Genomic DNA, 12,018 nt, shown 5'->3' on the forward strand with positions numbered 1-12,018 from the left:
AGATTCCCAAATAAGAATTTAGTAGTATATTACTTATATTTTTTTTTAACATTTAGCATATGAAAATAAAATATTTACAAGCCTCTTTAACATGCATATTAATAATGTAAAATCAGAGGCACTAAGAGTGGGTCATTAAGTGCTGATTAGACGATCATATTATGAGTTCTGGTAGCACTGGTAACAGGGAACTACATTTACTTCCAAAGGGAGGAAAGATCTTTAAAATTTTAATTTGTTTCTCAACGGTTCAATTATAACATACTTAATGTGCTGGACATTAACCTTATGGGACCTAACACAATTATGGGACTCTTCCAAAGATTCCTTGCTTCATTTTCTTGCATTCATTTTCTCAAAAGATTGGTATTTATAACTATTTTAACTTCGTTCTTGGCTGTCAAATGCTCTCCATTTTCTTTTTACTACTTCCTGTACTCTTTCTATTCCTTATATGTTTGGTGAGAGTGCTTCAAATGAAATGAGAATTGTTTATCGTGCTGGGAAAAGATCATCAAAGATGACTTTGAAATTTGGTTCCGTGAACTTGCATATACTGCCCAGGCAGCCTGCCCACTTTGTGGATCTCATGCTAATGGCCAAGTTTGGTCTACAGTCCACTGGGCATGCACTGATTCATTGAATCTGTAAGCACATTAGCTTCAGTGCATCCTTTTCTCTGAAAAGTTTTATGGACACCTTGCACTGACATCTTCCCTTTATGATTCTGCAAGTTAATCAGATCCCTGGATAGACAGTCCACTCTGTTGACAAAGATACCCTGATACCTCCCACAAATTTAGGTCTCTATTCCAGTAAAATAATTACTAAATTAGCCAAATAATTCTTCATAAAACTAAAGGAAAACTCAGAGACTCAGTTTTCTTCTCATATTCCATTTATGTGTTTTAACCAGGAACATCCCTTGCCAAAATTTGCTTTGCCTGTGTCCCAATATAGAGAGAGGAAGCTTAGCCTACATATCAGGAACAATGTTGCTAATTAGCAATCCTATTTGGACTTTGGAGTTGCAGGTAACAGAAACTATTTTACAGATTTAAAATAAGGATACATATAAAACAATCAGAAGTTAAACACATACAATATTTGAAGATTAAGGAAATCATCTGAGATACGTATTTGTAGTAATTAGTGACTACTCAGTACACAGTATTTAAGGCAATTATACCAGATGAAATAACTCAGGAAATGAGCACTAGTAAAGAAAATGTTAGGAATAAGCTTATCAAAATTTCTAGGTTTGTGTCTACATTTGACATGTGGGGTCCCATTTACCAAGTGAACAGGGGTTTGGAAAGGGTCAGAGGCCACAGTGTCAAAGGCCACTGATTAAAACAGCTCTCTGGGATGTGAGAATTAAACAATCTATTTGGCCACGGAGGTCATTTATTATCTTTTTAAGTTGTTCTGATGAAATCTAATTAAAGAGAATTAAAGAGAAAGTGATACCACACAGGACACTGAAAAGAGAATTTTTTGAAATGGTTTGCTATTGATACATTGGGAGGTGGCAGGAGTATATGGTATCTTTTTCTGAACTTTTTTTGAAGTTCAGATGAAAGTTATTGTAACACATTCATATCTTGGGGATAGTTATATACAAGATGCAGAAGAATGAAATTGAACCTTTATCTCACCCCGTATACCAAAACTGACATAAAATGGGTTAAAGACTGAACATAAGGTCTGAAACTGTAAAACCAATAAAAGAAAACATAGGGAGAAAGTTTTATGGAACTTGTCTAGGCAATGATTTCTTGGATATGACTCCAAGCCCATAAACAATGAAAGCAAAAACAGACAAATGTGATTTCGTCAAACTAAAATCTTCTTTGTAGCAAAAGAATAAACAAACACATTTACAATCCAAAAATTAGAAGAAAATATTTGCAAACCATACATCTGAAAATGGGTAATATAGGGAATTCAAATTTCTCAATAATATGAAAAAAATAACCTATTTTTAAAAAAATGGGTAAAGGACCTGAATAGATATCTCTCAAGACATACAAATTGCCAACAGATATATGAAAAAATGCTCAACATCACCAATCACCAGGAAAACGCATTAAAACCATAATGAGATATCACCACATTTCTGTTCTAATGGCTATTATCAAAAGGATGAAAGATAACAAGTATTGACTAAGATGTGGAGAAAGGGAACCCTCTTTCACTGTGTAAATTATGTAAAACTGTAGTGAAAACAGTATAGAAATCCCTCAAACAGCACAAATATAATAACCACCTGATCCAGCTATCCCACACACACACACACACACACACACACACACATATATATATATAGTCAAAGGTATTAAAATCAGTATGCTAAAGAGAAATTTGCACCCTCATGTCCATTGTAACATTATTCACAATAGCCAAGATACAGAAACAAGTGCTCATCAACGGATAATGGAAAAAGCAAAGCTGATATACAGGCTGAATTATATTCCTTTCAGGCAATTCTGTTACTTATGACAACATGTAAAAATCCAGAGGACAAGATGTTAAGTCAATTATTCGAGGAATAGAAAGACAACTACCTCGTGATGTCACTTTTTGCAGAATCTAGAAAAGCTGCATGTGTAGAAACACAGAGTAGAATAGTGGTCACCAGAATCTGAAGAGAAAAAATGGAAAAGTGAAATGTCAATCAAAGGGTACAAAATTTCAGTTAGGAGGAATAAGTTATAGTTACCTACTGAAAATCATGGTGATTATTTTCAACAGCAATGTTTTATATTTCAAATTGCTCCAACTGTAGATTTTAAACATTCTCATCACAAAGAAGAGTATGTAATGTGATGAGTATGTTCATCAGCCTGATTAAGCATTGTATAATACACATGGTCATAACATTACATTGTACCCCATAAATATATGCAATTATTGACAATTAAAATACAGAAGAAAATAACAACAACAAAAAAGAAAGTTTATAAGGCAAGGAAAAAAAGACAATTGTCAGAGGAATTTACAGATGAGGAAACTAAGTCACAAAGCACTGAGAAACATTCCCCAGGATCTCCTGTTATTAAGTAGAAGATCTGGAATAAAACCTCAGGATATATCACTCTAAAGATTCTTCTCTCAAATTGTATTCTATGTTGTTTCTTCCTGAGTCAGGGAGGGAATAATTACTTGATTAGTTGGAAGCTGAGTGTATGTTGCAACATCTGTTCATTCTAGCAGCCTACAGGTAAGATAGTTCCTGACTCTTATTCTTTGCTATAACATAATATTTAGTGAGCACACACAGCAATACCTTTTAGGTATATTATGTTATATAATCTCAGTATTATTATTAGCATTTTTTTAGATAAGAAAATGGAAGCACAGAGATTAAGTGAATTTCCAGAACTACATAATTAGAAAAATATAGACACCAACACTCAAACAGCTGCATCCATTCCTGATGTACAGTCAGGATCTTCTTGCCAACACCTCTCTGCATTTTATACAGAGTGTGTCTGAACATATGTTATAGTACAGATGGTACTGATGATTCTAAATGCAAAGGTGATCAAGTGCCAGATTCTCTGGATAATGCATTAGGGATAATCTTACTTATAAAATTAAAAGCTTAAAATAACTTGTCAATTGACTGAGTGTGCAGAGGTTTATATCTCAACTCTATCCCATCTCGTTGGTCTCACACGTCTGTCTTTATGACAGTTCCATACTGTTCTGATTACTGCATCTTCATAATACATTTTGAAATCTGGGAGAGTGATGCTTCTTCTCTCTGAAGATTTGTCAATTCATGGTCTTTTCTAGTTTTCTAGTATCTTATAATGGTATAGATGCTTTTTCTCTTTCTGAAAAAAATGGATTTTGACAGAGATCTATTGTGTTTTGTTGGTGATAAATTAATCTTAAATTTAATTAAGACTTTGATTCGTTAATATGTTAATCAACTCAAGTCTTACGTAAATTTAAGATTCTCTCATAACTCAGTGAAAAATCAGTGTAATTAAATTGTTTGCTTTTCAAAAATATATATTCGATTATTAACTAAGGAAACAAGTCTTCTGCAGAAAAATCCTTCTACAAAACTGAAGCTACTGGCAAAAGTGTTCTCCTTAGTCCAGAAATTGGCCTCTTATTCTGAGTCCCTGGTCTTATTGGAATGACTGCCACAGGGGTCTAGAGAGAGGCTGCTTCTGCATCATGGGATTATGTGGGTTTCCATGAGGAGGAGTCACCCATGGACAATGGCTTCCTGCATCTCAGGATTCATACATTCAGCTATTCCTAAATATCTTATTTGCAGATAGAATCTTAAATTCCAAAGTTTTGGCTTTGATTCATTTTTTGCTTAGTATTTAGCACCTGATTAAAATGAGATATGTGAAACTAATATGTAACCTCGTGTATATTAGAACTCAAAAATAAAAAATAAAAACAGAGCTGAAAAGAATAGAAAAATACTCCACTTAAGAAAACATTACAAGAAGCCAGACAATATGAATGTAATGCTTGATATGTCAATACATATCTTGCCTTATTACACAGCATATCTTTGAAACGTTTTTAGACACATTGCTCTGGTTAGAATTAATAGGGCAGATTAAAATAATTTTAAAGGAGAAAAGCTAATAGCAGTTTGGGATTTACTTGATATTCCAAGTTATTTGTATGTATTTTGTTCATTTAATTAACACAGATTTATTTAATTTACGTATGTCTTATGAACAATTCTTTTTTTTTAAATTTTTTATTGATTATTTAAAGCATTATCTTATGAACAATTCTATAGACAGGTTTTGCAAACTGTACAGGAGACAATCTTAGATTTTGTCTTTTTCCCTAGAAAGGAGTTTTATTCTTTGACTCTACATATTTTAAAACATTTTTTCTAATAGATGCAACATTTTTTATGCCTTTATTTTATTTATTCAGTTTTATGTGGTGCTGAGGTTTGAACCCAGTGCCTCGCACATGCTAGGCAAGTGCTCTGGTACTGAGCCACACACAGCCCCAGCTCCTGATTCTACATATCGACAAGATGTTGCTCTGTTTTAAAAGTGCCTTACTTAATGACTTCAACCACAATGATGTAATTATCCAACTGTTTGGTATTCTGAACACATTAATTTCTAGCTTACAGTGTCTGAGGCTTGGGTGTAAGTAGTATGTTTCAATCAGAAGTCAAAATTCTATCAGTGGAAACTCAAACCTGGTAATGTTTTACTTTTAAGGTTAGGCAAGTGGTATAAAAATAGTTTAGGGTAACTTTTTCACTGGCTCTTTGGATTTATCTCACAAAATTTGAAAATTCTCAGATGAAGCACACAACCATAGAACAGCATATTGTACTGCAAAGTGGGTCTCTAATAGATGACAGGATGACTTTCATGTGTGGTGTCTCTTATCCTGGAATTCTCTCTTCATCCTTGAGAAGGAAGTTACTCCATGAATCGTTATATTTAAATAAGTGTTTCAAGAAAATACTGATTTATTCAAGAAATCATTGAAAATATCTTTTTCTCCTCGATGCTTCTTTTGGAGAATCACATAAATAAAAATAACTTTTCATATATTTCATTACTAAAGTGGCATCTGCAAAATATCATAAATTGGGACAAAATTAGGAACTTTCCCTGAAATGAATACTGCACCTTCCCCAAAGTACCTATTTGTTCATATTATCTAGCAACTTATTTTTATTTTCCAGAAAAACCCATTTATGTTTTTTTCTGCTTCAGAAAGAACAAGACTTTGTTCAGTTATTTTCCATTTTTATGCCTCTCACTCAAAAATAATTTCCAAACACTATTTGGCTACAATTTTGTAAAGTGAAATGTTATCAATAACCTTTTAAAACCGTTTTTAAAGGAGAGATTTGTTTCCATTTCTCCATGTTTAAAAATATCTCTTGCTGATGACTGAAAACTTCATATTATCATTAGTTAATTTCATAAGATGAAAAATTTCTTTGGACCATGTTCATCATTAATGGTGATGCTTGATAAAACTTCAAATAGTTTCTTGATGACTACTTTTAGGTAGACTTTTGATCAGATCACTTCAGAACATCATTTTTTTAGATAACAAGTCTGTGAAGCTTCCAATTTTGTGATCAGAAGGTAAATTGGCTTTATAATTTTCTTGTTGTTCTCTTATAGATTCACAGTAGTTATCAATCAATCTAAATTAAGTATCCTTTTCCAAAAGTTAATGTTAAAACTAGTAAATATTTTTAACCCTCAACTGGTCAAGTGTATATAACACAATGAGCTCAATTGCTAACTTTCACATTTCATTCTTACTTCAGGACATGCAAGAACTCTGAGATATGTGACTGACAAAAACTAAGAGAGAGTGTCCAGGTCAATATACATATTAAATACTAATAAAGCTTTTTGAAAGAAAAATAAATTCTGATAACATTTCTTGTACACTCTTCTCACACCTTCAATGACTCTAACCATTTTCTGGACCACTGCCCTGGGGCTTGCAATTAGAATACTTCATATTTGAAAATTAGGGCATGTTAAATTTATAAACTTCAAAAATTTTTTGCAGTTAAACATCGAACCCCCAGGTAGAGTCGTTAAACTCTTAAATAGAAATAGCTAACGATAAAATCTGACATTTATTAGGAAAAATATACATATCAGTAATGCAGTAATTTGAATATGAATATAAAAACAAAATTGCCAGGAAGCAAACATTAATAGCTTTTAATTAGAACACATTGGAAAGGAAGTAGGAATGAAAGAAGCAAGTTATTGAACTTATCCATAAAGAACAAATACTAATTTATTCTAGGTTGTTAGCATTACTATAATCTACAGCAGTGGACAAATCAATGTTAATTGAATTCTGAAAAGAACACATACAGGAAACAGCTTTCACTATTATGAACACTGGGTGCATATAAAAAGGCAGCTTTGAAATTAAATACAATTTAATTCAGTCATGAATATTTCTGACATAAAAATGCTAGTGAATAAATTATATGCATACTTAGTGCTACATTCTTTTCTTCCCAACATTTTATTCTGTAAACATTTGAGCATGCAAAACTGGAAGAATATGTTAGAGACCACCTCAAAATCCACTACCTAGACCCTATGATTATTGTTTAGTATGCTTGTTCATCCACCTCTTTCCCCCTATCCCTCTCTTTATCTACCTATCCATAAATTCATCATATTTTCTACTTATTTAAGTACATTATGAACATTCAACAATATATGCTAAAGTATTCGCCTGAATACTTTACGAACGTTCAACAACTTCGCCTGAATACTTTAGCATACAGTTTTTATATAAAATTTCTATAAAATGCAAAATGCACATATCTTAAGTGTATATTCCTTTACTTTCAATAAATGCATACTCCTGTGTAGCATAAACTTCAATCAAAATACAGAACATTACCATCCATTCCAGAAAGTTACTTCATCTTTACTGCTCAGTTTATCTCCACCTCCATCCAAGAGAACTGTTCTTGTCATAGTTTCCACCATGATGTTGCACTTTGCTAAAAGGGATCATCTCCTAAGTAAAAAGGAGTTATTTGTATATTCTATTCCTGGGGATCTCATTTCCAAAGACATTAACAGTGATGTCTTCCTCATTAAAAGAAATATGTTTTAAATTATTCTCATAAAATATATATGTACCTTTCAAATGACTGTGTAAAAAATTGAAAAGTTTTTAAAGTAAAAATTTGTTTAAAGGGAGACTTCAGTTAGTTGAAAATCTTACAAATTTAGGTTCAATTATGAGACTGCCAACTAGATTGATATCAGCTAGAAAACAGATACAGAATAAACACTTTTTAAATGGAACGAAAAGGGGCTGGGGTTGTGAATCAGTGGTAGAGCGCTTGCCTAGCATGTGTGAGGCACTGGGTTCAATTCTCAGCACCACATATAAATAAATAAAGTCCACTGACAACTAAAAAAAATTAAGAAATGGAATGAAAGGATAAATGAACAACAACCGCCACCACCAAATGGATGGGAAGGGAACTAGCATACACTAAGTGTTCAGGACACGTGACTAGTAGAGTACAACATGTATTAAATACACTATCTTGTTTATCCTTTAAAAAAATCTTGCAAATTAGGCCTCTTGTGTGAATTATAAACGCTTGCACATTATAAATGCTTAATACATCATTATAACCATTAAAAGGCATCACTATAACCATTGAAATGTACAAGACACTAACTTGACAAGGGGGTTTTCATCCTCAAGAACATCATATCATAATTTGGATTACTCATCTGCAATTGGCTCAACCTTTTTTGTCCCAAAGTTCTTAGTCTGATCCAAGGATTAGCTTAAGAAAGACTTTATGAATGTAAACCATTGGCATTTGCTAATCAGTCATTGCTCAACTATTTTAAAACTGAAAAAGTAAGCAATTTTATTTCAGAATAATTCTTTCTACTATAATTGGTAAGTAGAAAAACTTATAGAATTTCTGAAAAGTAAGCTTATACTTGTTTTCAGTATTGCTTATAAAAGAAAATTATACTTTAATCCACAGGGGAAGTAAGATGGGAAATTTATAAAAATATGCATCTTCAAAAAATCAAGCTGTGAAATTTATATTAATCCAAATTAAAAGATAATAGATTTGTATTTCCAGTATAAGATGATGGCTTTATAGAATAAATTAAATTTCTCCATTTTTCCTTTTAAATGTAACTAACAAAGGGAAAAAAGAAAAAAAGAGACAAACAAAAGAATACAAAAAATAACATTTAACAATAAATATTACTCCATTGCCACATAAACACTTATCAAAATTATGCAAATAAATTTCACTAGGTGTCAGATTTATTACTGGTCATATATATGTGGTCACAGAAGCAATATTTGCCAAACATTTTGTCCTGGGGCATAACAGGAAATCCCCTAGGGCCTATAGGCTACTAGTAAGACCTTTTGTAATGATTGGTGCAGGAGTTTATTTTGCAGATTTAAAATGTGCATTGCTAGAAAGTTACAATTAAACTTTAATGACTTTAACTAATTGCAGATTATATATTTTAATATATGCAATTACACCCAGTGTTTATTGTCATTTGAACAGTCAACTTAGGGAAATCATTTAAACTCTTATAATATTTCAATGTTATTGGTCAAATGAATGCTTTTAAGATTCTTCAAAGCTTTTGAATTCCTCTGTAGACATAGTTATGACATGTCACTGAATGAGGTTCATTCTTTTCAGTAAAACCTCATAAAGAAGGATCTGATGCCAAGGTTGATAGTCCACCGTGGGCTAATTCCTGCAGTTTGGGTGTAATGCCTAAGATCAGGTCAATTACTCTGGTTCAGAAACAGAAGGACGGCAAGGCAGAGATGGTAATTAGAGCACATTTATTGCCAGGTGCAGGAAAGGGAGGGAAAGTGAGCTCGGCAGGAAGATCTGCTAAGGTCCAAAATGTGCCCCAAAGACTAACTTTCTGTGTTCTGTTAGGAGAGGGGATGACAACCTGCCATGGTATGAAACCTGGTGTGGCAGGTAGCCATGCCTCTTTGGGCTCTATGGTGTGTGGAGCTGCTGCACCTTTGGGGGAAGTCACAATCCTTCTCTGTGTGGAATCTGAAGCATGCAACTGCATACTTGTGTTATTCTGCCCTTTCTGGACCGATGCTATTGGTGGAAGGTCATTTAACAGTCAACTGATCCTCAGAGCTGCTCGTGGTCACATGCATAACTTTGTGAACATAATATGTTTGTGAATCTACAGGAGACAGCATCAAACTTCTTTCCAGAATATGGCAGGAGACAGGAACATCTGAGTCAATTACTGGCCAAGGCCTCATATTCCTGCTCATCTCTACCTAACTACATGCTTATACTTCAGTCCTGGTAATTTTGCAACATGATTATAAAATCTTGGAAAAGTTCTGATTGATCTGGAACATGTACACATTGTTCCTTGCCATATGAACACACACCATTGCTCATGAGATGGAGTAAAATAAGTTATTATGTTTTGCAAAAATCCTACTTATAAGAACCATCACATTTCTAGGAATATGATTTATCATGTTAAATGTGTGATTTCTAATTTGCTCTAAAATATTAAAAGTCTAATTTCCTTATTCAACTTGGCAACCCTATCGAGTGGGGAAATGACTGATTAAACCTTCTCTTTCAGGTACTATTATAAATTAATTTCACCATTTTATTTGAGAGAGACATGAGGTGGTGCATAGTTAGAATCATATCCATGTGACAGAACAAGCCTGATAAACTACTTGGTAGCAAAGGCTAAGTTCATCAGTCAAAGAACTATATTTCACTGAAGGATTGTCACTATTATTATTAGGTAACTGAGCAACTGTACAGAAAATGATTAAGAAATATGATTAATACAAATATACTTAAGAATGTTACTTCTAATAAGTTCTGCACTGTTTTCAATATGAATATAAAAATCCTTCCATCAGGGTCATCATTCGTAGGATGTGTGGAGTGAGACACTGGACAGGCAGAGGCGTACCCAGAGTTATTTAGGCTGTCGTCAGCGCTTTCTAGAACCTTACAGCATCAACCTTGTAGCTTAAAATTTGGGTTGGAGATATAAAGAGCTTTTCCCTGGAAGAAAAACCTCTTTTATATAAGAAATGTTTACCTTTATTTGAAGTAATGCTTCCTGTTTTGGGACACCAGCTTTCTTTATATTCATATTTTCTTCAAGCTCTTATTTTCAACACCTTCTTTACAGTTAACATTAGTCTATGGAAAGTTGAATACAGGTTTTGTTGTATGCTTTTAATTTTGAAATTCTTTATTCTGCATTTTATGCAGTTCCTGATGTATTTGGCCTTATATCTATCACTTCATTGGTATTAGCTTGATCTTTTGGATTACTAATAAAGATCTATAAAGACAAGCATCACATGTTCTTTTAGCAGGTACTTTAGAAATTAAAAGACACACCCTTGATCTGTTTTAATTTAATACAAATCATCACATTCACCTCTACCATGTGTACGCTTTGACGTTAGAACACTTTTAAGTCAACACTTAATCTAGACTGCATGGGTTCAAGTGCCAGCTCTGCCCCCTCATTAACTAAATATTGCTCAAAAATCTCTCTGTGTCCAAGCTCTTGAAAAGGAACAAGAAAGGATGGAATGGAAAGGCTAAGGTGCAGATAAAGAGCTTTAGACATGGCATATAGGAGATGCCAATGGGAAACGTAGGTAGATATGTGAATCAGCCTGGTGATCAATGGGTTTGTGCTATGGTTGGATCCTGAACATCTCCCAATGTGAAGAGCTGAAGTCTTAGTCCCCAGACTGTGATGATATAGAGAAGGTGACACCTTCAGGAAGGGGGATCCTCATAGAAGGAAAACTAGATCGCTCGGGATATCTGGACCCTTCCCCTTTCTTCTCTTTGCTTCCCAGTTGCCATAAAGTGAGCAGACTTGCTCTACCATGTGCTTCCCAACATAAAGTTCTGCCTCATCACAGGCCCCAAAACAATGAAGACAAGTTACCATGGACAGAAACCTCTCAAACAGATTGAAAAACAGGATGGTAGGAAGATGCACTGCATTCACAGCTAGGTGACCAGATGGAGTCCTTAAGGAGTTATGCTTTCTAGAAGAAGATCTAATTAGAGTGACTAGTGAGGAAGGAGGAAAGCCATGACAATAGTGTCCAGGAGAGGAATACTAGGAGACATCACACAAAAGAGGGGTGACTAATTATGAACTGTTAACACACACAATGGCATGTCCACAATGTCCATTAAGGTTGATAATAAGGTTGTTCTGCCCTTGCCAAGAACCATTAGGGTAAAGAAAGAAAAGGCTTAATGAAGAGGTTCCAAGAGAGAATGGGAGGGGAAAAAGATAGTGAAGCAGACAAATGAAGCAATAGCTGGAAAGGGAGATGAGATGTTCTCCAGTGAGAGGGTGATTATCACTTTTACTTGATGAAGGTAATAGCCTGTCTGCTGTAAACTGCAGGATCATGTTTTGGTTCACCTGGATGAATGAATTG

This window comes from Spermophilus citellus, assembly GCF_964194105.1.
Source record: "Spermophilus citellus genome assembly, chromosome: 8".
NCBI lineage: Eukaryota > Metazoa > Chordata > Mammalia > Rodentia > Sciuridae > Spermophilus > Spermophilus citellus.